Source organism: Heterocephalus glaber, unplaced genomic scaffold (assembly GCF_053883595.1).
Source record: "Heterocephalus glaber isolate CG9 unplaced genomic scaffold, H.glaber_assembly_v1.0 deba00001504, whole genome shotgun sequence".
NCBI classification, from domain to species: Eukaryota; Metazoa; Chordata; class Mammalia; order Rodentia; family Bathyergidae; genus Heterocephalus; species Heterocephalus glaber.
Genome location: NW_028258324.1, coordinates 5,269,878 through 5,297,006, shown reverse-complemented (window position 1 = coordinate 5,297,006; position 27,129 = coordinate 5,269,878). Strand labels below are relative to the sequence as shown.

Genomic DNA, 27,129 nt, shown 5'->3' with positions numbered 1-27,129 from the left:
TTAGGCAGAATATGATAAGTTAGTTGACAGCTTCTCCAGACCTTTAGGCTGGACTTCAAGGAATATTAGAAAGGCAAAAGAACTGGTTTCCTTTGAACATGTTTTCTTTGAACTAAGGCAGTTGAGTAACTCACTTTTTAAGTCAGCCAAGTAACTGACTTTTTAAAACTCTATACAGATATTCCTTGTTTAACAACTTATCTATTTAATAACTGTTCAGACTTACAACTAAGGTGTACTGTTCAGACTTATAACCCACTACTTGGCCTTATAACCTCTCTCTTTTTTTTTTTGTACAGTTCTCTACATCTTGTTTATAGAGCTTCAATGTCTTTTTTTTTTTTTTGGACAGTACGCCTTGTTTAAACAGTACTGTAATTCTTGATTCACTGTACAGTACAGTACTGTAGCTTTATGTTCTGTTATACATTACAGTACTTCATGTAAGACTTATGCAATAAAAGCAGAGCCATCAAGTTGGAGTTTCCTTTAACCATTTCTTTGTTCTGAATATTGTAATGTATATATCATATACATTTCCTCATTTAGCAACCAATTCATTTAACAGTCCAGTCACAGGACCTGAACTCAGTCATCAAACAAGGAATGTCTGTACTACAAAGCCCCCTGGACTCTGCTTATCCATGTAAGAGCAAGAAGAAAGCAGGCTAGACTTTCTGCTTTCAGAATCCCATACTAGAAACCATGAGCTATTTTTTCTTATTATTTCCAATTATTCTCCTAACTTCATCTGCTTGTCAGCTATTTCATTCTCCGACTTCGTGAGATAACAACCTTGGGTTTATGAGTGTACGGTGTTAACTGTTTCACCATCAGCCTGATTTGCTTACTATACATTGGATACATGTATGGTGTTATCACACTATATCCATAAATATGTAAAATTATGTGTCAATTTTAAAAAATTAAAACCATAATAATAGTACCCAGAGGCAGGCAGGTGGCACATGCCAATAATCCTAGTTCTCTAGGAAGCTGAGGCAGGAAGACATAAGCTCAAGCCCAGCCTGGACAATTTAGCAACCTGATGCCACCTTGTCTCAAAAAAAGTAAAATAAAATAAAAGAGGGACTGGATATGTAGTCCAATGTGAAGGTCCTTGATTTAATTTCCTGGTATCACCATCCCCCTCCAAAAAAAAAAGAAAGAAAGAAAAAGTATCCAGACTATCAGACTCCCATAACAGAGAAGAGATTGGACAGCAATAGAGTTCTTTAATTCCATCAAATTTGGTTTTTCTGTTTCATCTTCTTTCCATAGGTCAGTAAATTACAGAGATAATGAACTTTCTTCTCAGCAATTTTGAATCACACCAACTACTTAAGAGGTACATTTTGCTGTTAATGATCTTCAAAAAAAGCAACAGTGGGAACATGGCGGAGGAGTGGTCTTAGGGTGCAAGAGAAGAGAAAAAACATTCTTTCTCTAAGGGACTCCACCCACAGACATATACCGTCGTGTGGGGCTCAGCCTTTCAGAATACAGGGAAGGCATCCTTGATTCAGGCACTTAGATTTTTAGTAGAAATAGTGCGTGTGCTGGGGGGAAGCTCCCAGGAACAAATGCATCTCCCCATTTGTTCCTCATTCTGTGTGTAACACTGCTCTGATCTGCAAGGGTCTCTGCATCTCACACAGAGAGGCTGAAGAGTGATTATGGGTATGTTGCACCTTCATGAGAATGGGGGTCCCACAAGCAAACTCTGGGCATGGATCTTTATTTAAATGAAACTGGAGAACTAGTTACTCAAAGGAATTCTAAAGAGAACCACTATAAAAGCAAATATTCAACTTTCAAACATTTTAATAAGTCTACAGTTTAATATACTGAATTTGCTAAAAGGAGGCTATAATTTTGAAGAAACACAGCTAATCCCAGCCCAGCCCCTCATAGCCATCTTGAGAGTAAAGGAAAAGGTTGTTCTACCCTGCTAAATTTAAAGACAAGGGCTGGGGACTTAGCTCAATGGCACAGTACCTGCCTTGTAAGCATAAAAGGCACCTGCTTCATGAGTGGTGCCTGTAATCCCAGCACTTTAGAAGTATGAGGCAAGAGGATCAAGAGTTTGAGCCTAGCCTGGGCAATTTAGCAATTAAATAACTGTTCCCCTACCTCATTTAAAATAGCCATGGGCTTAGGTTCAATGTGTTTCCCTACAAAGCTCCACTGGCTTAGGCCCTTCGTCCAAGAGGTCACTGAGCTACTGACCCTGCAGAATCAGCCCTGGACGTTTTGAATGAGCAGGAGTAAAGTTCTGGAAGGCCATTATGAAGGCAACAAGTGAAAGATCTACCTCCTTTCCCATAGAATTATGGATAGTGAAGGGATGAAGAGAATGGGAGGGGGCAATTGGGTTTAGAAGACAGGAGCTAACTCAGGCACAACCAGTTTTGGCTATGAGAAGTCTGTGGCACAGGCACTGTTCCACACTCTAACATCCTGGACTCTGAAAAATTTGCACACATAAAATTTAAAATACCAGATCAGGATAATATGAACTTGGCAAAAAGAGAGGAAAAGTAAAATCACTGAACACCAGGCACGAGGCAGGAATAAAATCAACTCTGGACTTCTGGGAAGATGGCGAAGTGGTGAACAGCAGGGAAACAGCCTCTCTGAGATTTGGTGTCCAGACATTGGAATACAGCAGCAACATGAGGAAGAAAAGAAGGAGGGAGGTAGGTCTCTGGGATGTAGCAACAATCTGAAGTGAGAACTGAAGCCCATGAGGAGAGCAAAGAGAGAGACTTCAAAGAAGAAGAAGAATGTGGCAAGCAGCACTTTCTCCCTGAGCCATGCCTGGGAAAGATGGCTCGAACCTGCGGAGGCACAGTGACTACTGGCGACCCGCGAGGCCTCCGCCAAAAAACACATCAGTGGAATGGAGCAGTGGATGCAGTGGACTGCAGTGGCTGGTGAGTTATTTGTGTTCAGATGTCCCCAAGGAGAGGGCAATTGGCTGTTAGCTATCTTGGAGAAAGGACAGCTGAACTCAGAACTCAGTGCAGCTTTGGGTTGGCTGCATCAGGGTGAGGCAGAACTGAGTTCAAGTCAGGAGGCGGCCAAGGAGCCAAGTTCAAGCCAGCAGGAACCATATGAAAAAATATGGTAAGTATTAACTTACCACCTTTAAGTGTATGAACTAGATTTGTGGTTATATAACAAAATCTAAAACAAACCAGAAAATTATAGACAGTAAGTATGCCCTCATTATGGCCATTTTATCCTCAGGGGAGAAAATTCAAAAGAAGTTGGGGGAAAAAAGTAGAGAAATAGAAGAAGAGGAAGAGATTAGAAGCAAGGCTGGAGAGCAAAGGAAGATTATGCCTTCTTTGGTAAACTGGTGAAGAAAGGTAGGAAAGAGAGAAGGAAGAAATAAAATCAAGAAAAGAACAGAACAACAACAAGAAAATAAACTAGAAACAATGTTCATTCTTATATAAAAACAAGAACAAACCATCAAGAGAAAAGAAAACAAAACAAAAATAAGAAAAGAAAAGGAGAGGGGGAAAAAAAAGTCTGCTTCAAGGTGTGTCTGTGCTGTCACTGGTTGACAGCATGGGCAGACAGACTCCAGATCCCTGTTGATTAATACCAACAAGTCAGCTGTAGATTTATGTTGGAGTAGTGGATAATCCCAGCAAGCCTGTACCTTTAGTTCTAAAGCTCAGGCTGGTTTCTGTGAGGCTAGAACCCATTTTGTTCAGCATGCAAATGAAAACAACACTGAGATTCCACCTCACTCCAGAAAAAAAATGGCTGCTATCAAGAAATCAACCAATAACAAATGGCGGGGCTGCAGGGATAAAGGAACCCTTTTCCACTGTTGGTGTGAGTGTAGACTGGTGCAACCACTGTGGAAATCAGCATGGAGATACCTCAAAGAACTAGGACTGGAAGTCCCATTTGACCCAGCTATTCCCCTTCTTGGTATCTTCCCAAAAAGAATTAAAAGCATCATACCACAGCGGTGTATGCACACCCACATTTATAGTAGCACAGTGTATAATAGCTAAAACTTGTAAACAGCCAAAATGCCCATCAACTGATGAATGGATAAAGAAGATGCGAGTTTTTTTTAATCCAAAGGAGTACTACTCTTCCATAAAGAAGGATGGGCTTCAGACATTTATAGCTAAATGGGTGGAACTGATTCTGACCCAGACTTCTAACTCTAGAGTCCAAGCTCTGTGGCACAGATTTCCAGTCTGAACATTTGGTAGATAACACTTTTGTTAAGAAGGAAATGACAGGGCCAGCGATTTAGCTCAGTGGTACTGTGCCTGCCTGGCAAGCACAAGGTCCTGCATTCAATTCCCAGTACCGAAAGAGAAGAGAAAGAAGAGAGGGGAGGGGAGGGGAGGGGAGGGGAGGGGAGGAGAGGGAAGTGAAGCCAACCCAGGTGCGGTGGTGCAAGCCTGTAATCCCAGCACTTAGAAGGCTGAGGCAGGAGGATAACCATGAGTTCCAAGTCAGCCTGAACTACATAGTGAGACCCTGTCTCAAAAAAAGAGTGAGGGCCAGGGATTTAGCTCAGTAGCACTGTGACTGCCTCGAAAGTGCAAGGTCCTGAGTTCGATCCCTGGTACCAGAAAAAAAAAAAAAAGTGAAATGATAGAGGCAGCCAGAAAATGTACTGGGGTCAGGGATACAGATTAGTGTGCTTCCACCACATTCAGGCAGCTGAAAGCCTCAACTATGAAATATGCTCAGGAAACACATGTAGTGGAAGAAGGGTAGCAAGAGATGGGCCATCCATGAGAAAGCAGAAAAAAGGAGTCTACACAGAGTCAAAAAGGAAAGTTAAGGGCCAGGGATTTAGCTCAGGGGTTCCACCACCTGCCTCAAAAGTTCAAGGTCCTGCATTCGATCCCCGGTACCAAACAACAAAAAAAGGAAAGTTAAAATTAGGGGAGGTATGCTATAACAAAAGACATCACAACATGGGCAGATCAAAAGGATGAAATGGAATAGAAATGTCAGGTACAATGGGTGGCTGAGGCATGGGAACTGCAGAAAAACATAGCACTTAGGGGAGGAATTGTAAGAGGGGCTAAAGACTGCTTGCATTTTCTGGCAAAGAATCAGAAGCTAGAAGCTTATTAAAAATGAAGATTCCCAGTTCCCACAGATAGTAACTGCTATGGACTGAATGTCTTTGTGTCTTCCTCTACCACTAAATTCTTATCTTGCACCACTAATCCCCAATAGTATTTGGAGGTGGGGCCTTTGGGAAGTAATTAAGTCATATGGTGGACCTTTCACAGGACAGGATTAGTACCCTTAAAAAAAACATGAGAAGGGCTGAGGATACAGCTCAGTGGAGGAGCATTTACCTAACATGAGCTCAATCTCCAATACTGAAAAAAGAAAAAGAAAATGAAAAGTACAGATGATGATCTGTCTGCTATTTGAGGATATGGCAAAAAGGCATCATCTGAAAATGAGGAGGGCCCTTACCAGGAACCAAATTACCTTGATCCTGAACTTCCCATCCTCCAGAACTTGAAAATTAAATTTTTCCCCCCATTAAGTTTATTGGTACATTTTAGGTATAAAATACAGTTACATTGGGATCTTGTACCATTACATGAGTATCTTGGTTTTTATTTTTTTTCCCCTTCCCCTGCCCTCCCTTCACCCCCTCCACCCTTCCCTATTTGCAAAGATTTTGTTTCCATCTTTTTTCTTTTCTTGTATTTTTTCTTTTCCCTTCTTTCTTTTCCCCTAACCCTCCCACTTCCCCTGCTCCGTTAGACCTTTACTTCCTATTACACAATACCAATTATACATTTTTAAAATTAAAACATCAAGACCTAGGAGACATTAGCACAGATTTTACAGAATTTAAAAGGATATAGAAAGCATATTTCAAAAATCTGTTCTGAAATAAATTTGACAACTTCTAAGAAGTACCTTGGAAGACAAATTAATGAAACTAACTCTGGAGAAAATATAAAATTTGAATAGCACCTATTAAAGAAAGTATATTCCTAGCTTGAAAACCTACCTATATGACAACAGGCTTGTATACATTTTAACTGATAAATTATATCAAACATTTAAAGCAGAAAAAAAAAGGAACACTTCTCCCCTCATTTTAGGAAATCAACATTGTGCTAATCCTAAAACTTTTTGGATAAAGATAACAGAAGAAAAAGTATGAACATAGATAGAAATTTGTTTAACAAAACAAACTATTAGAAGTCAGATCTGGCAGGATGTAGAAAGTGGTTTTATTATAGGGATGGCAGTGTTGGTTCAGCATTGGAAGAACAACCCCCAAAAGTCATCAGTTTAACAGAGGAAAGAAAAAAGCCATATGATCCTGTCACTAGTTGGAGAAAAAGTATTGGACTAAATTCCACAGCTGTTCATGGTAAAAGCTATCAGGAGACTAGAAGTAGAACAGAACCTTCTCAACAGATTAAAGACATGTACTCCATACTTCCAGTGAGAAAGCCTTACATGAATGGAGAAGATATAATGCTTTCTGCTTAAGGTGGGGAACAAGGGCAGGTATGCTTACTCTTCATCTGTCCATTAAACTTTGAAATAAATTTACTTTATTTAGCCTAATTTATGGTATTCTGTTATAGCAGTCTGAACTAAAACAGTGATCTTATACAAGTGACCTTGTACAAGTCTCCTTAAGTTTCTGTTTTCTACTACAGCACTCTGAAGAAGGAGATCGAAGAGGATATAAGAAAATGGAAAGATATCCCTTGTTCCTGGTTAGGAAGAATCAATATAGTGAAAATGGCCATATTTCAAAACTACTATATAGATTTAATGCAATACTGATTGAAATTCCAATATACTTCACAGAACTAGAGAAAACAATCCAAAAATTCATTTGGAAGCAGAAGAAACCTAAAATAGCAAAAGCAATTTTGGGCAACAGAGACATGGCTGGGGGTCTCACAATCCCCAGCTTGAAATTATACTACAAAGCTACTGTGATAAAAACAGCATGGTACTGGCAAAGAAAGAGACCCAAGAATCAGTGAATAGATTAGAAGATGCAGAAACAACTCCAGACATACTCAGCCAGCTCATCTTTGACAAAGGAGCCAATCACCCTCATTGGAGAAAAGATAGCCTGTTCAATAAATGGTGTTGGAAAAACTGGATTTCAACCTGCCAAAGATTAAAACTAGACCCTTACCTATCATCGTGCACTAAACTAAGATTGAAGTGGATTAAAGAGCTAAATATCAAGACAGAAACAGTAAATTTGCTGAAAGATAAGTTAGGTAGAACTCTCAATGACATTGGCATAGGAAAAGACTTTATGAACAAAACTTCAGTAGCACGGGAACTAGCAAAAAGAATCAACAACTGGGACTTCATCTTATTAAAAAGCTTCTGCACTGCAAAAGAAACTACCAACAGAGCTAAGAGACAACCTACAATATGGGAAGAAATTTTTAGCAGCTGTACCTCAGACAAAGGTCTACTATCTAGAATATAAAAAGAATTGAAAAAAATCAGAGCCCCCCAAATTCAAAGACCCAATTCAAAAATGGGCATCTGAAATGAACAGACATTTCTCAGACAAAGAAGTAAAAACAGCAAATAAATATATGAAAAAATGTTCAACATCACTGGTCATTCGAGAGATGCAGATGAAAACAACACTGAGATTCCACCTCACTCCAGAAAGAATGGCTGCTATCAAGAAATCAACCAATAACAAATGCTGGCGGGGCTGTGGGGAAAGAGGAACCCTGCTCCACTGCTGGTGGGAGTGTGAACTGGTGCAACCACTGTGGAAATCCGTATGGAGATACCTCAAAGAACTAGGACTACAGGTCCCATTTGACCCAGCTATTGCCCTGCTGGGTATCTTCCCCAAAGAATTAAAAGAATCATACCACAGCGATATATGTGCACCTATGTTTATAGCAGCACAATTTGTAATAGCTAAGGATTGGAAACAGCCCAAGTGCCCGTCAATTGGAAACTTGATAAAGAAGATGTGGGTTTTTTATAAAATGTAGTACTCAGCCATAAAGAACAAGAAACTAGAGTCATTTGTAGCTAAATGGATGCATATTGAGGCCATACTCTTAAGTGAAATAAATAGGACACAGATGTGTAAATACCGAATGGTATCTCTAGTGTGAGAAACTGAAAGTGTAAATAAGGATGAAAATGATTAAAAGGAATAACTGATAATTTGAAATAGGGAAAGGTCCAAAGGTGGAGGGGTGGTGGGAGGGGAAGGGGAAAGGAAAGAAAGGAAAGGAAAAATTAGAGAAAGAAAAAAATGGAAACAAAGTCTATGTAAAAAGGAAGGGTGGTGGGGGTGAAGGGAGCATAGGTAATGGGGAAAAAAATAAGAACTAAGATACATCATGTTCAGGTACAAACACCCAATGATAAATGTAAATGTATTGTATACCTAAAATGTACCAATTAATATATAAATTTTTTTTAAAAGTTTCTGTTTTCTCTTCTAAATTGGAAACAACAGTGTGGTCCTCATACATTATTGTGAGGACTTTAAAGCTTTAAAGACACTCCTTGAGTGATTGCAACGCATTGGAAAATAGCAATAAGCAACCACAGTTAAAGGACCATGGAAGGGTTTTTAAAAGGAGACAGGTGAAAGGCAAGCCTTCAGAAAGGACTACAGAGATAAAGAGAACAGAGGAAGGAAAATCAGATGTCATAATGCAGTGCTAGACCTGGAAGACCTGGGTTCAAGGGAAGGTCAAGAAACCAGACAGAACAGAGCAAGTATAAGATGTTACCATGGAGAACTCAACAGAAGCTTCTATACAGGAAAGAAAATTAAATATGACTTTAAGGAGAGAACACAGTTATTGTAATCCAGTATGCCCAATGTACCTAAAAGTGTACCCCAATTTAGTATAATAGTTTTCTGTGTTTTATATGTTTTTTGGCCTATTAGTGTGGGTATTAATTTGTGTTTATGACAACTAACTTGATAAAGACTTATAAAATAAATAAATCTGATGCTATTAAAAGAGGGGGGGAGATTTAGCTGAGTAGTACCAGCCTGCCTCTCAAGCGCAAAGTCCTGAGTTTGATCCCCAGTACCAAAAAAAAAAAGAGGGTTTGGTAGACGGGAAGGGAAAAAAAAGAATTGAGGTGTGTTATGTATATGTACCAAATCCCTACAATGAATGTAATCATTATGTACTATAAACATGTACTAATAAAAAATTTTAAAATATTCAATAGGCAAAGTCAAACTGTGAAAATAAATGAATAAATAAATGACTCTCGGGTAACTCTGAATAACTATAAAAAATGACAAGCGGGGCATGGTGGTACATGCTTGTAATAATCCCAACATTCTGGAAGGCTGAAGCAGAAGGATCCAAGTTGGAGCCCAGCCTCGACTTAACAACTTAACAACTTAGAAAGACCTTGCTCAAAATTTAAAACATAACAAGGTTTGGGGACACAGCTCAGTGTGAAAGCCCATGGTTCAATCCCTGCACCACCAAAAAAAAAAGGAAAAAGTGGATTGCTTTCTAAAAAATTAGGAACACAGTCAAAGAAGAACCTGAGTTATACAGCATAACCCTGTCTCCAAAAAACCAAAGTAACAATAAAAATAATAATAGAGCTAATCAACACCAGATGTGTTTGGGGCAGAAACACAGTACACTAGTTAAAGAGTACAAGCAGGAGGATGCAGTGGCACATAACTGTAATCCCAGCCACTCAGGAGGCTGAGGTAGGAAGATTTCAAGTTCAAGGCCAAACTAGTCAATTTAGCAAGACCCTGTCTCAAAATAAAAAATAAAAGACTAGGGATATAGCTCAGTACAAATGCCCTAGGTTTAGACCAGTACTTGGGGACAAAATGTGCTACACAAAGTAGGATGCAAAATTACACAGAATGTCAAAAAAATAAAAATAATTTTAAAAATATAAATAATAAATAATAAATAATAAAAATAAACAGCTTGACATCTATACTCAAAATTATAATTTTTTTTTTTTCTTGATACAGGGTCTTGCTATAGTTCAGACTGGCCTTGAACTTACTATGTAGTCCAGGCTGGCCTCAATCTCATGACAATCCTCCTCACTCAGCCTCCCAAGGGCTGGTTTATAGGTGTTTGCCACCACACCCAAGAAGATTATAATCTTGAGGCCAAGGATGTAGCTCAGTGGCACTTCACCTGCCTGGCAAGCTCAAAGTTCTGACTTCAATCCCTGGCTCTAGGAAAAAAAAAAAAAGATTATAACTTTGAAGGTGAAAAAACAAAATTAAGTGCACAAATCTGAAGTAACAAACATATTGAGAAATACTAATGATGTACTAGTTTCCAGTTTCTTTGCCAATCATTAAAGTCAGAACAGAAAGAATTTACCTGAGCCAATCCTAAGATAATCACAATTTCAATCAGCCAGAACACAGAGTCAAGAGAAACAAGGTAAATACAGCCATAGTAAGCTATGTGAATACAAATACAAAGCTAAAAAGAAAGAAAAGAATGTTCTGGAAAGAGCCAGGATTCAGGATGAAATGAAGAACTAGTTATAAAGCAACTAGGCCTAAACTGAGGACAAAGAGAAGAAAGGGTCATAAGGGTGAAGCCTGGATTTTTGAGGGCAGGCTGGGGGAGTTAAAAACTGATTGCGGGGCACAGTAATGGCTATGACTCCAGATGTATTCAGTAGGACATTCCTGAAACCACCTTCTCATAGCGGACAGATTTTTAAAGGTATATAGGACTTCTGTAGTCCAGCCTTCCAGGCTCCTGATTGAGGACACTAAGATCAAGAAAGGTGAGTAATTTGCTCAAACTGGGTAGTTAGTATAAGACCAATCCACAGCCTTGGTCTGCAGGCTCAGTTTAGTACACTTTACACACAACTCTATGACCAAAAAAAAGTGTCCAAAAGCCAAGCTAAGAGTAGGTTTGGCCGCACTTGGTGGTACGCGCCTGTAATCTCAGCACTCAGGAGGCTGAGGCAGGAAGATGTGAATTCAAAGGCATCCTGGGTTACATATTAAATTCAGGGTCAGCCTGGACTACATAGCAAAGACCCTGTCTCAAAAAAAAAAAAGAAAAGAAAAGAAAAAAGTAACCAAGGTTAGACTTATAAAATTGAGTCATCTGGATAACATGAAGTGACAAGAAGAGCTGGATCTCTAAGGGCTGGACTTACAGAGGGAATACAAGAAGAAAACAAACCTGGGTTATGTCCATATCTATGGCAGCAGAGTTTTTAAAGGCCATCTAAGGGGCTAGGTGTTTAGCTCAGTGGCAGAGTGTTTGTCAAGCAACTGTAAGGCTCTGAATTTGATCCCTAGCACAGGGGTGGGGGCCTGAGGACTGGGGGTAGGGGGTTGAAGCCAAATGTGAGAGGCAAGCAGAGAATCAACAAAGTGTAGGATCCCAGAAGCCAAAGTCAGTGTCTCCTCTGCAGCTGACACATAGGTGTTCAATAATTATCTACTGAATGTGAAAGTATAAAGACAATTTTTTTAAAATTTTTTAAATAAAGAGTAAAGACAAAAATGTTTGAGCCCTGGGTAAGTAAAGCACTGTGCATTTTATGTGAGAATAAAATGAGATAACCTCACAATACTCTCTGAAGTAGGATTATCAACACTATCCTCACCACATTTCAACATGAGAACACAAGCTTATGAATTGTCCAAGATAAACGTCAAGTATCAGAACCAAGCTTAAAAACCAAGTCATGGGCCGGGGATTTAGCTCAGGGGCATGGTGCCTGCCTCGCAAGTGCAAGGTCCTGAGTTCAATCCCCAGTACTGCAAAAAAAACAAAACAAAACAAAAAAAAATAAGTCTTCTCTGCTAAGGAAATATTGTTAAATTTTATCAGGGCAGAAAATAGCATCATAGTTGTCTTACTTTTCTCATTGCTGAGACAAAATATCTGACACCCAAAGTTAAAAGGGGAAAGGTTAATTTTAGCTCACAGTTTGTTTAGGTTTCAATCCATAATTGGCTGGCTCCAAGGCAGGGTGGCACATGGCAGAGGGACTACAGTTCATGGCAGACCGAAGGTAGTAAAGCAACAAAGGGAAACACAAGCCTCTTTCTGTCCCTTATATAGTATTCAGGCTACCGGGATTAGGGTGGCACCAAGTCAATCAGTGTACTGATTTAGCAATCACACACCCTTAATCCAAAGCATCACATACTGTAGATTCAGCTACCTCTGAAAAAGCCCCATCTAAGACTACTGAGGCTTTGGAGGGACATATACACCCAAACTGTAACAATAGTCATGTTTTAAAAATAAAATGTTCTGAGCTGTAAAATTTAGTCCAATACTTTTTCTCCGACTAGTGACAGGATCATATGGCTTTTTCCTTTCCATTAAAATGATGACTTTTGGGGGGTGGATCTTCCAATGCTGAACCAACACTGCCATCCGTATAACAAAACCACTTTCTACATCCTGCCAGATCTGACTTCTAAGAGTTTGTTTTGTTAAACAAATTTCTTATTTATGTTCATACTTTTTTCTTCTATTATCTTTATCCAGTTTTAGGATTAGCATAATGTTGAGTTCCTAAAATGAGGGGAGAAGTGTTCCTTTTTTCTGCTTTAACTGTTTGATATAATTTATCAGTTAAAATGTTTATGAGCCTGCTGTTGTCATATAGGTAGGTTTTCAAGCTAGGAATATACTTTCTTTAATAGGTGCTATTGAAATTTTATATTTCCTCCAGAGTTAGTTTCATTAATTTGTCTTCCAAGGTACTTCTTAGAAGTTGTCAAATTTATTTCAGAACAGATTTTTGAAATATGCTTTCTATATCCTTTTAAATTCTGTAAAATCTGTGGTAATGTCTCCTACATCTTGATATTATAAAAAAATGTGTAACTGATATTGTGTAACAGGAAGAAAAGGTCTAAAGGAGCAGGGGAAGTGGGAGGGGTAGGGGAAAGGAAAAAAGGGAAAAGAAAAAATATGAGAAAAGGAAAAAAATGTAAACAAGGTCTTTGCAAATAGGGAAGGGTGGAGGGGGTGAAGGGAGGGCAGGGGAAGGGGAAAAAAAAAAGAACCAAGAGACTCATGTAAAGGTACAGGATCCCAATGATGAATGTAACTGTATTTTATACCTAAAATGTACCAATAAACTTAACGGGAAAATAAATAAATAAATAAATAAAATGTTCTGGGCTGGGGATTTAGCTCAGTGGTGCCACCGCGTGCCTCAAAAGCGCAAGGTCCTGAGTTCAATCCCTAGTACCAAAATAAATAAATAAATGAAAATAAAAATAAGATGTTCCTATTAGTTAGAAACACTCAGTGACAGAGTCTAGGATTTAGCTTTAAAAATGCCAAAAAGTGGACAGTACAATGTAAGAAAATTGAGGAAGTGTTTGTAACTGTTGAAACTGAGTCATGAGTACATGAGTGTAACAACCAGCTTTTCATGACTATGACCTGAGAAAACCAACCTAAAGGAGAAGTTTATTTTCATTCATGGTTTCAGAGGTTCCAGTCCATAGTCCTCTGGCACCATGGCAGAAAGAGAACAGAATGGCATGGCAGAGGAAAGCTGCTCACCTCATGGCAGCTAAAAAGCAGAAAGGGAAAGAGCCAGAGAGAGGACAAGGGGCTGGGAACACAAAATACCTTCCAGGTTAGCCCTGAGTTACCTACATCCTCCAGTGAGCCCCCATTTCCTAATAGCACATTTAGCTATGAAGTCATCAGTGGATTAATCCATTAATGAAGTTAGTGTTCCATAATCTAATCAACTTTCCAAAAGTCTCACCTCTGAACATATGAGCCTTCTGGGGAACATTTTTTACGTAAATCATAACAATAAGGGTTCATTATACTCTCTCTACTACTGTATATGTATACTAAATTTTCCATAACAAAAAGCCCACCTAGCCAGACTTGGTATGTCATGCCTGTATCCCAGCACTCTGGATCCTGGGCAATTTAGGGAAATTCTGTCTCAAAATGAAAAACAGGGCTGGGGATTTAGCTCAGTGGTTCCAGCGCCTGCCTTGCAAATGCAAGGTCCCAAGTTCGATAGCCGGTACCAAAAAAAAAAAAAAAAAAGAAAGAAAGAAAAACAGGGCTACAGATATAGCTCAATTGTGAGGTCCTAATCTCAATTCTCAGGGCTTAGAAAAAAAAGGCTGCTCATGTACAGCTCTTCTCTGAAGAAAAATGATGGGGAGGGGCAGAGTTAGTTTGAAGGAGAATAAATATTAAGAAAAAAGTTTTTCACTAGGCATGGTGGCACATGCAAATAATCCCAGCACTCTGGAGGCTGAGACCGGAGGATCACTGTGAACACACACCCAGCCTGGGCATTTAGCCACTTAGTGAGACTTTGTCTCAAAATTTTAAAAAGGGCTGAGGATATAACCCAGTGCAAACGCCCTGAGTTCAATCGCCAGTACAGAAAAAGAGAGAAAGCGAGAGAGAGAAATTTCACTTGTAGGAACCTACTATAAAGTATACAAAGTACAGAAAGTTGTAAGCCAAAAAAGCATATGAAAGGGCCGGGGATTTAGCTCAGTGGTTCCGCCGCCTGCCTTGCAAGCGCAAGCGCAAGGACCTGAATTCAATCCCCGGTACAAAAAAAAAAAAGCATATAAAGATATATGTTCCAGGATGCTTGTAACTACAAAGAAATGGAAGTCAGTATCATAGTCAGGTGTGGTAGATCAGGACTATTATCCAAACACTCTGAGGCAGGAGAATCACAAGTTCAAATCCAGCCTGGGCAACTTAGCAAGACCTGTCTCAAAATAAAAATTTTAAAAAGGCCAGGGGATGTAGCTCAGTACAAAAGCCCTAGGTTCAACCCCCAATACCACCACCAAAAAAAAAGATATGTCTACCACTAGTAAACTAGAAAAATTGATATAAATACAAAATGTAATATTATGTGACTATTAAAAGATACCAGAGATACTTATGTCCTAAATAAGGAAAAATGCTAAAAAAAAAAAAAGCATCAAATGAAAAAAAAGAGCAGGTTATAAAAAAGGCAAGATATCATGATCCCATTTCCACAAAAAGGAATTATTTTATCTTACATTCACACATCTGTTGGCAAGCACAATGGGAAAAAAAATCTGGAGAAATATAGGTTGAATTCTTAATGGTGGTTAACGCTGAGATGCAGGTTGATGGGTTCCTTTCCCTAATTTAAAATGTTAGAATTTTACTGTGCTCACACATTACTGAACTTGTGTAGCAAGGGGAAAAAAATCAAGGACTTTCCAAAAGCAAGAGATTGAATGATGAAAGGTAGGGTGATATGCCAGGCATAGTGGTGCACACCTCTCTAATACCAATACTCAGGAGGCTGAGGCAAGAGGATTACCACCAGTTTAAGGCCATACTGGGTCACACAGTGAGTCGTCCAAGACCAGTCTGGACTACAGTACAGTGAGACCTTGTTGAAAGAAAGAGAGAGGGAGAGGGAGAGGGAGAGGGAGGGGGGAGGGGGGGAGGGGGAGGGAACAACAACAACAACAGGAGGAGGGGGGACAAGAAGAGGAAGGAGGAGGAGGAAAGGAAAGTATGGTGATAGAAAGGATGAAACAATATTAAAGAGCACAAGTCCTAAAGAGAGGTCATGGTGATGGACCTGAGAAAAGGACAAGTTTTGGGAACAAGGAAGCAGCTGCAATGGGAAATGAGGCACTTAGGTGACAGGACATGAGAACCTTGAAGGGCAGGGAGAGCTCAACTCTAGGGAAGCGGTGGGAACTGCCTGTGACCAGGACAGCACATTTCCTTGACCTTCCCCCCTCTCAAAACACAAAGAAAAAAACCACTGAACACAGGTGGCCTAGAGGCATTGAAAGCCACCAGCAAAGAGAATTCAGGATAGCAACTGGTACAGCAGACAGAGCACAAAGTCAAAGAAGAAAGGGTTCTAAGACCTGGGAAAAGTAGCAGCACTGAAGCCATAGACTGTGGTCAGCCAGCATCCAGGCTATAGTGGAACAGGCAAAACATGTGAGAGAAAGAGAGATGAAGGATGGGCAACAGTAGGAGTAGAAGACACAATGAAAATGGAGTGTAATTTCAAGTCAGAATCACACCCAAAGGATTCTTCCCCAAATTTCCACGTTTCTCCCAAGTTCTACACAACATCATATTAGGAGGAAGACTTTTATTCATGTCGTGGGCTTCAACTGCAAATCCTTCCCCACCTGGTTCTGGGTTTTTCTCTTATTCACTAAGTGATTCATGAGGAGGGTGGGGCTCCCCTAGTCTCCTCCGCATCTAGCTCTTCCAGTCACTGGGCTGCTGGTAAGCCAGTACACTGCTGCATGTGTGGTATCTCCTTTTGTACATATCCTTTAGTGGTATGAAGCCTGGAGTAAGAAACCGTACCAATATCCTATGAGGACATGAAAGGGCAGTAAACGTAGAATCAGAAAACTAGTATGATGCTGGGCATCGTGGCACATGCTTGTAATTCCAGTACACAGGAGGCTGAGGCTGGAGGATCACCAGTTCGAGGCCAGCCTGGGCTACACAGCAATACTATGTCCCAAAAAACAAAAAAAAAGGGCTGGGGATTTAGCTCAGTGGTTCCAGCACCTGCCTCGGAAGCTCAAGGTCCCGAGTTGCACCTGCCTCGGAAGCTCAAGGTCCCGAGTTTGATCCCAGTACCAAAAAAAAAAACACACAAAAACAAAAACGAAAGGAAACTAGCATGACAACTCTGGTTTTTATCTATCTTCGCACATTTTTGAGCAAGCCACTTCACCTCTTCAAGTTTGCTTCTTTGTCTGTAAAACGGGGACATCTGCCTCACAGGGTTGTTGAAGTAAAACAAATGTGTTTTTATAAAGTATAACATCATACAATACAAAGTAAACTTACAGTTGTAAGACAGTCATTTTTCATTTCTACCTAATACAATTATTTATTTAGCAGTGCTGCTGCAAAACTTTGAGTGCTGGCACCTTCAGTGTGCCTGTGCAGTGAAAATTCCATGTTTTTATTGCTTCCAACCTATACTACAATAGCTTCTCAATATCTCAACACTGCTCATAAAACATCTTTAACAGCTACTGCTAAATTTAAAGCGCCTTATGCTTTGCCTCAATTTTCCTTTTTATCTCATATCAATTTTTATCTTTAACCTAACTACAGCTAGTTTCCTTTTCTGCAGTCTATGTTCATTGGTTGCATAAAACAATAACTACATTATATAGGCTTCAATAAGCTACCAAAAGCTCAGTCTTCAGTCTGATTTCTATGTGGTCTGATCAGCCATAAAAATTAAATTAAGGTAATTTAGATAGTATTTTCTTAAGTTATTTTACTACTAAGAACTAAGAGAGTGACTGCATGAACTGGTATATTTCTAAACCTTCTAAATAAATAACCCAGAACATCAAGTATCCTGACAGAGAATATATCAGTTTCAGTATTAGTACAACTGAGGAGAGAACTGGTACAGATGTTTTCATAGTCACTGAATTCAAATTCCTAAATAATATTTGATCAATCTTATTTCCTGAATATGGTAACAGTGAGTTCAACTAGGTTTCCAAAAAGCCTACTAGCCAGAGAAAGTCACAATATCCAAGTGTTAAATTCATTTCCCAGCTGGGTGTGGTCTCAAGATACCTGGAATCCCAAGCATTCTGGGAAACTGAGGCAAGAGGATCATAAGTTCGAGCCCAGCCTGGATAAATTATTGATTTAGTGAGAACCTGTCTCAAAAAATAAATAAGGAATAGGGATGTAGCTCAGTGCAAAGGCCCCTGGGTTCAAGCTCCTACCCTGCCCCGCCCCAAATCATTTCCCATTCCCAGGCAAGTGGCAGCTAGGCAATAGTCTGGAGAAACCTGTTACCTAAAGTCACTTCTCATTTCTTCATACATGAGGATAAAGTGCTTAGGCCAATAAAAGGCCAATCTAGGGCTGGGGATTTAGCTCAGTGGTGCCACTGCCTGCCTCTCAAGTGCAAGGTTCTGAGTTCAATCCCCGGTACAAAAAAAAAAGGCCAATCTAGATAATACCACTGAAGAACTACCACATTCTCTCCCAAAGGAAACTTTTTTTTTTTTTTTTTTTTTTTGGTTCTTTTGAGACAGGCTAATCTTGACCTTACTATGCAGCACAGACTGGCCTTGAACTCATGGAGATCCTCCTACCTCAAGCCTCTCAAGAGCTAGGATTACAGGTGTGCAGCACCACGTCCAACTTCCCAAAAGAAACTTTTGCAAGATTAAAGAGAAAAAGTAACGGCCCCCAGCTTCAAAACCATGTACATATGAAATAAGCAACACATTTTCATAGCAAGACAATGTTGCGTTTAGCATCCTGGGAATACAAAGGCAGAGACACTGCTTCAGCATGGATCAGATGCAGCCAAAAGTCAGAACCCACATCACATCACCAGCTCCACATGAAATGACTTCCTATCCTTTCATAAGTAGAGAGTATTTATTTTTTCACTCAAAAAGCATTAGACAAGTAAAATACAATATAAAAGTAAAAAAGACAAGGCTCTCAAGTAAGTCATAATCTAGGCAAGGAAACCACAAAAATTCCAAAATTTAACAGTACAGTGTAATCATATAAAACATGATCACAACTGGGTATGGTGGCACACACCTGTAATCCCAGCACTCAGGAGGCTGAGGCAGGAGGACTGCTGGGAGTTTGAGACCAGCATTGTTGACTACTGAGTGAGTTCAAGGCCAGCATGGAATAGATAGCGAGACTCTGTGTTTAAATGGAGAGAGAAAAAAGAGAAGGAGAAAGAAGCTTGCACAAAATGCAATGTCACACAAAGGAGAGGCATTCATGGAAACAGAGGGAAGACTTTTACTAAGAGGAGGTAGTCCCTGAACTCTTCATTCTAGTCTTAAAGTCAGACACATACTAGAATGAGAAAGAAAACTAGTACAAGGTATTGGCATGCTAGCACCTTCAAGGAATTCACTATAACTTAGCTTCTAGAGCCAGAGGATTTATGGCAGAAGAGAAACTATAAACTACAGGAGGTACCAGTTCATAAAGGTCCTTGTGAGATGTTGAACCAGAAACATGCCAGGGGCTAGAGTGGTATTTTGAGGCCACAGGAATATTATTTACTCTTAATGGGAATTAAAGACCACAACAAATGGAGCAGGGGGAATGACTAGGGGAAAATTATAAGAGATTTAGGGGCCAGTTACTTCAAATCACTTTTGGTTTCTACTTCATTTTTTTAATATTAATGGGAATTATTTTTTTCTCTCACAAGGAAAAAATAAAACTGAACAATTCTATAACAAAACCTGTGTTCATCAAAAACATGTCTGTGGGCTTGATCCCCAGAAATGTGAAAGAAAGAAAGAAAAATCTGAACAGAGTGGTGGATTCTATCAAAGTGGCCCAGTTAGAGAAAGACAACAAATCTCTCCAGCATTTGGAGATTTGGAGGCTTCAAGGCAAAAACACCAAAGCCAGTTCTCTAATGTCTCTGAAAAAAACAAAAAACTAGAGAAATATCCCGATCAGAGACACAGATCATAATGCTGCCTGCCACAATCTGTCATGGGTATGTCCAGTGTTACCAAATAAGGACATATCAGTCATTTCCTGGCTTCGCCACAGAAAGTACCAGGAAAAAGTCTACCAGAACCAAGAATGACCTTGGACTTTATAGTGTGGACTCTTGCTAACTAGTACTAGACTAGCTAAAGACTACCTCAGCAATTCCCCTACATGAGTCCCAGGAAATCCACACTATATAGCCATCTTCCTCATCAGACAAGGAAACAGCCTCTCATCCACACGTAACACCTAGCCACATTCCTATTACTAATTTCTGACAATAGTGGCCCATCCATAATACACACCACCTTCTACTAACTGCCAGCACTGACCAATCACAAAACACTAGGCCCCCCCATCTTCAATCTTCACTGAAATCTACAAAGAAGGCTGGCCATGGTGCTACACAACTAATCCCTGCAGCTCAAGAGACTGAGCTAGGAGGATTCCAAGTTCAAACTCAGCCTGAGCAACTTACCCAGACCCTGTTTCAAAATAAAAAATAAAAAGGCTGAAGGTGTACCTCAACACAAAGACCCTAAGTTCAATCCCCAGTACCATAAAAAAAAAAAAGTTGTATTAGTGTCATTTTACAGATAAAAAACAAAACCAAAGCTCAGACAGGTTAAACACTTACCCAGGGTCAAAACATGAGTGAGAAACAAAGATGGGATGACTTCAAACTTCAAAGACCATGCTCTTCCCATTACATCAGACAATTCTCAGAATTTTTTGAAAGAACTAAAATCTCTAAATCTTCTTTCCAAGAATTTCTCAAGTTGATCCATTTAACTAAGAGTAGCCAAAACATTTAAGTACAGTGGTGCTCCGGTTCATGAAATTGATTCTTTCCACGATTCTGCTCACAAAGCAAGTTGGATGAGAACCAAATCAAATTCAATGGTTAGGGTCAATGTTGACCTTATGGGGAAATTTGATTTGGTTCTTGTCCAGTTCAGTCTTCAACCAGAATCATGGAAAGAAATGAGTCCATGAACTGAAGCATAATTCTCTCCTCAATGGAGGCAATTCTCTCAATTCTGACTGCAGAATTCATTCCACAATTCTGGTTGCAACCAAATTGCGAATATAGTACATATAAGTGAACCAAGGTACCACTGTAATCACCTTGCCTTCAAAGCAACATATGAATCAGCTTTTAGTTTCTTTGACCAAGTGAATGCAGTATTCCAAATAAAAAATGAGTGCTATTTCAAAGAATTTACTTATGATCTAAGTACCTTGATTTTAAATGTCTTCATTTATTTTGGATCAAGATACATATACAGAGAGATCAAAGAAAAATGTAAAGGGGGCCCGGGATTTAGCTCAGCGATTCCACTGCCTGCCTCATAAGCACAAAGTCCCGAGTTTGATAACCAGTACCCCCCCCCAAAAAAAGAAAAGAAAAGTGTAAAGAACAATTTCATTTTACTAGATTAGAATGGCTAACAACTAAAGGAAAATAATTCAGGTTAACAACATATTTTATGCAATGAAAATTAAGAGGGAAGCAACTTCGAATAGACCCAGGCTTACCTCAGTCTTATTCCTGATGCTCCAGAGGAAACCACGCCAAGCAGTAAGCAGATACTCCCAGCCTACATACAGTGAACCAGATCTAAGGTGTAAGCAATGCCTTCACGCTCCCAAAACCACAGTGGAAAGGAGAGTATCATAGCTTCCTGGGGAACCTGAACAGATTTATGGTACTTGTAAATCACTGCTCATTAAGGCACACACCAAAACAAAATGATTTACCCTGTGGTTTTTCTACAGAAGTACTTAAATTTAACAGATATATTTAAATAAAATAATGTAAAAACAATTCTATACCAATGTGAACACATATATAGCGCTAAGTTTTTGTTTCCTTACAGTAGTGGGGATTGAACCCAGGGCCTCTGCACTGATCTATATCCTTAGCCCTTTTTTATTTTGAGACAGGGCCTCCCTAAATCACTAAGTTACCCAGACTGGGCTGCTTCAGCCTCCCAAAGAGCTGGGATTATAGCCATGCACCACTATACCCTATTTATAACTGGTTTTTGCATGGAAATTTGAAGATATCAATTGTCATTACTCAAAAGTCAATATACTATAAAACTCTATTCAAGAGTTTGCTGACTAAAAGCTTGATACACCTTCATCACTTCTTTCAGTCACATATAAGCAGCCACCTTCAAACCAAGAACTACAACAATCCAAAATGTCAGAAAAAACTGGGCACGGTGGCACACGCTTATATTCCCAACACAGAAGTTGAGGCAGGAGGATCATGAGTTTGAGGCCAGCTTGGACTAAGTAGCAAGTTCAAGGCCTGCTTGCACTATAGAGCAAGATCCTGTCTCAAAAAAAAAAAAAAATCAAAAATACTAACACCAATGTACAAGTGCCTAACATAGTGCATAGCATAATGCAACAGGTATTTATATACGAAAAATGACTTAAGATAGAAAATCTTTATAGATAAAGAAAACTTTTGAAGGGAAATAATTTTTTAAAGCTTAAGAAAAAAATAATCCCTAGAATAATTAGAACTATCAGTACAGGTACAAATAGACTTACTTCACATCTTACATGAAAAATTATACATACACTAATTAGGCAGTACTTCCTAAATAGACTCTAAGTATAGACAACACTGCAAATTTTGCCTGGATAATTGATACAGAGATCCAGCCCACAGCTGCAAGCCAGAGTTGGAGATTGCACACTGCTTTTCAATGATACAGACTGTCACAGGGCAATAGTGTACAGACCAAATTCACTGAAGGCAGGTAACACTTCTAGTGAAGATAATGTTCTGTGAGAGTCAGCAGGGTGCTGAAATGACAGTCATTAACGTTTAACAAATTCAATGGTAATCGTGGCGCAAGAAAAAAGTTTCATGTATTTAAGGATACAAAGTGCTTTTAACAACATAGTAAACTATTAGGGGTTTCACATCCCTCTCTAGAGTAGAGTAGCATACACTGAACAATGGCATACAAATTAGCAAAAATAGGCTTTTAGATTAGGTGTATCATGATATCTACTTGTCTATCATCACAAATAATAGCCACAATATTAAAAAGAAAATATGGGTCACAACTTAAAACAAAGAAAGAAAGATAAAAACAGATGAAAGCTTTGGATCCAAATACTCCAAAGAAATCTCTTACTCAAAATATTGTCAATAACAGCCATCACTCTGACTTGGAGCAGGAAGGAAAGGTTTACACTGTCGTCTACTGAGGAACAAAATCATCAAGCCCCCAAATTCCCCTTCCAATCTCATTCACCTCAAAGTCCAGCCACCAGTGTATGTAGTCAGCCACATCTGCTAGCAAAAGACAGAAATTCTAACAGATCTGAGTCACCCACTCCCCGACAGTAAGAGGTCATTCTCTATCAGGAAGCCCACCGCAAAATTCCCTTGTTCATCTCCCAGGCTACCACCACCATGACCCACATAAGGCTGACTCTCCAATCTTAGCAGCTACCAACCCTCCTCTGCAATTCTCAAATCACAATTTCCACCAACCTCACCCTAATCCAAAGCAGTTAACACTATTCACTGGTCTCTGCTCACTCCTGTGTCAAGTTCCCTGCCTTAGAACCACTTTTTGCCAGGGGGCATCTGGGCTGAGGAGGATTTAGCTCTTTGCTCACTCTCTGATGCCTAGCTGAGCTCCTTCCTTCACCGGTTTCCTCGAAGCTAAACTCTCCCGTGTCTTCTCCCTCAGCCTGACCCCAGTTTGCCAAACTTACAGACCTTGGGAGTGGATAGGGAAGAAACACATCCCTGTATGCCTTAGGGACTAAGCACACAGAGGCCCCTAAAATTCCAAACACAACCTTCTCCCATGCACCCCGCCATGGTTTGCCTCCTGGGCGCAAAGATCAAAGAGTACACAATCACTAAGTCTCACTACCTCTATAACTCCCTTTATGGGCTACAAATTTCCCCAAATATCAAGCCATCAACGGGGCCCCGGGACGAAACCAAGCCTCCAAGCCTCTGGATACTGGAGTTTCTCAGGTCTAAACCAGTGCCCTCACTGTCCAGGCCTCCAGGACCGCCTTGCTGCCCCAGGCTGCTGCACGCCAGAGGCCCGGGCTGCGTCCCCACTTTGCCCCCATTGTTGCGGGTCCCAGCGGCCCGGCAGGGAGCCGAAGGCAGGCACTGGCTCTCACCTCCAGTGCCACGGATCCGGGCCCAGCCAGATCCTGCAGGGCCAAGGGACCTAGCGTTCCTCCGCGCCCGCTTGGACAGTGTCTGCGACGGCGGGGGCGGGGGCAGAGGCTGGAGAGGGAAGTAGCCAGCCAGGCCCGGTCGCCTCGGGCTGGCTCTGGCCGAGAGTCGGTCTTCTCCAGCGGCGGCGCTCTCAGCCTCCGCTCGCGGTCCGCCCTAGAAAACGTCCCCTTCCCGGTCCGCTCGCTCGGCCACCCGGACGGGAACACGCGCTATCGACAGGAATGTTCCGCTGTGAGCTGACTGAAGGAGGCTCTTCCCTTGCATGGGCTGTATGGGGGATCTTCCCTGGGTAGAGGCGTTTATCTGCTACTGACGACCCTTTTAGGAGTGAACGGGGTACGGAAATCCCACATTGGAATCTGCCTGGGAATAGTTCCGGGGGAGATCCAATGGAAAGGGCGCACGACCACTGGCAAGTGAGCCGACAACACTGATCACTTAGTGCCTCAATTCCTCCTCACTCCTCAGTTTGGGATAACCTCAGACGCTTCCAACAGAAATTGTTCTTGGCCCTCTAGAGCCCTTGAAATTGATACACACCGTATCATTGATACTCTTCCTTTCTCTCTTCCCTCTCATCTGCCGTCCAGTTTATTGCTGACGCTATCTTCAGAATTACCTTGCAGAGAAGCAGAGGTAATCAGTTGAGGGTTCCTTCAGATAGAAATCATGAATCCTCACAATGCAGCTCTGCTAGCAGCTCTAGGCTTTTGCCACCAATGACCCCAAGTCCTCAGGTCTTGATGTTTCCCAACAACAATCACTGGTCTCTGGAGCTCTTCAGGACTAACAACTCCTACTGTTGTAGGTTTTTTGTTGGGTTGGTTTGGTTGGTTTGGTTTGGTTTTTTGGGGTGTTTTTTGTTTGTTTGTTTGTTTTTCGAATATTCTTTCCCACTACCCAGGAAGAATCCTGAGTAAATTTACAGGACTTCTGGAGCCCATACTACCAGACAAATCATAAACACTGGAGTTAGGATTTGAACAGTAACTATACTGCAACAGTACACAAAAGAGAACTCACCTACACCAACCCATTGGAGGCTGAGAGTTGTTTATATAGCCACAGTAGGCCTGTGATTGGTCTGTATTGGAGTCTGCTGATTGCTCCAAACTGATTTAACTGCAAGCTTTCTGATCCGAGCTCACTGACTGGTCCGTATTCAATTCTGATTAATTTAAATCTGAGCCTGCTGCAGTCAGGGCAGATATCTTGTGCAGCAGATGCCATTTGTGCAATACAGCCACAGCTATCATGGAAGCAGCTAGGCAGAAGATCAGGAGACTTGTCTTAATGGCCAAAGCATACCTCAAAACTTATTTACTTCTCTCAGCAGCATGAGGTCGGATCAGCACTCTAATCCCTCTCTGTCAAAGTCTTGCGTTTTCCTGGCTTGGCCTCTCAACTGGGATTCTGGGGGTGATACATAAAGCAGATTTGGCTTTAAGAGTTGAAACAGGTTCAAATAAGAAGTGCAAGGATGACCAACGAGAGGAGAAAAAGACATAAAAGCTGGTCAGAGAATCAAGAAAGAAGCCCTGTTTTTTATCCCCTTCTGCAAGTGAAGACTCAAGGCACAATCATCAAAGACATCTCCACTTACTTTCTCCTCTATCACTGAGATTTGAGCAACAAAAACCAGTGCTGGCTCCCCTAGTGATGGAAAGTCTCCTTCCATTCTCTCCTCACAGGATGCCATTACCCTTCTGTAACATCACTATTACCTTGTCTTTCTGAGTATCCCTGACAACTTGGTTGTTATCACCTAACGGTTCCCCCAAATTTACCTGTAGGAAAATAGATTTTATTAGAAGAAACCCCCAAAAGGATGTACACATATAACTGCTTATCAATGGAGCCACCTTTGTACCTTCTTGCTGGATTAGGCAAGACTCACCAGTGGTGTGTTCATTAATCAGAAATTAGAACTAGAGCTGCCCGGGCATGATGGCACACACCTGTAATCCCAGCACTTATGAGGCTGAGGCAGGAGGATTGCTGTAAATTCGAGGCCAGCCTGGGATACATAGTGAGTTCAAGACCAACCTGAACTACATAGCGAGACCCTGTCTCAAAAAAACAACAAAAAAAAAATTGTCCAGGTTAGATTTGAACTCATGATCTTGCTGCCTCAGCCTCCTGAGTAGCTCAAATTACAGACATGTACCAATATTGAAGATTCCAATCCATGAACACAGGATGTCTTTATTTGTGTGTTTTATTTTACCAGTGTTTAATGTTTTTGAGTATACAAGTATTTCGTCTCCTTGTTAAGTAAGTTTATTATCTTTTTTCTGCTCTTAAAAAGAAAGCTTTCAAAGGCTGGGGATTTAGCTCAGTGGTTCCGGTGCCTGCCTTGCAAGCTCAAGGTCCCGAGTTCGATCCCTGGTACCAAAAAAAAAAAAAAAGAAAGAAAGGATTTACCAGGAATAGCACATCTCTGCCTTCTCAGTCAAACTCTGAAGTCCCGCTAGGACTCTTGCCTTTCTTATAACTCTTCCTTTTCTCATGCTGTTTTGCTATCCAAAACCACCTCATAAATCTTCTTCCATCATGCTCTATACACCTGCCTTGTCCTAGGGGGCCCTCTATCTCCATTTTCCCATGACTTATGATTTGCTCCATCCTTGAAGAAATGACCCACACAAGGTCATTGTTAACCAGGTAGGTTCTGCAAGGCATGCTCAAAGCTTCAAAGAATCCCCAACCCCCTCCCCTTTTCCATCGCCTCAGTTCTGCCTCAATGATAAGTCCAGTGTAAATTCAAATTTATTAAAATATTCATTGAGCTCTTCTGTACCTGTTCAGGGTGTTGAGGATACTGGTAAGATGGTCTGTTTCCCTGGACTTCACAATCTCATGAGGGAAAAAGAGACAACAAACAGATAAAGAAAATATCATATAGCATTAAATGTTCTGGAGAAAGTGGTGTGGTGGTGACTGGGCAGCTACTTCATCCATTCATTTATGTTTGTATGTATATACGTATGTATGCATTTAGGGGACAGAGTCTTGCTATGCTGCCCCTCAGAATGGCCTTGAACTCATGATCCTTCTACCTCAGCCTCCTAATAGCTAGAACTACAGCTATGCACCACCATGCCCAGCCCTAGACAGCTACTTTGAATGGGTAATCCAACTGTCTCAGCCCTCAGAGTAGCTGGGATTACAGATATGTGCTATCATACCCAGTTTTAAAAGGGAAGCTGGGTGTGATGGTGTACACCTATGGCAATCCTATGGCAATGTTGCTGCCTCGCAGCTTCCTGAGAGTGCTAGCTTTATAGGTATGCACCACCATGCCCTGCTTGAAAACTTTCTTTCTTCTTCTTTTTTTTGGTACCAGGG

General features: G+C 40.7%; 1 protein-coding gene across 3 annotated transcripts in view; it reads right to left on the bottom strand.

Annotated features, from left to right (window-relative positions):
• The window catches only part of Rad54l2 (RAD54 like 2), an 89,510-nt gene extending 65,569 nt beyond the window's left edge, over positions 1-23,941 (bottom strand). For 2 of the 3 annotated variants that reach the window (XM_004834169.3, XM_021239417.2), the window contains exons 1-2: positions 23,721-23,941; positions 21,081-21,235 (exon numbers count right to left, since the gene is read on the bottom strand). The gene's annotated coding sequence lies outside the window, so the exon portion shown is untranslated. The remainder of the gene's footprint in view (positions 1-21,080; positions 21,236-23,720) is intronic. The other variant, XM_004834170.3, reaches the window with a different exon arrangement.
• Between the last annotated feature and the right edge of the window lie 3,188 nt (positions 23,942-27,129).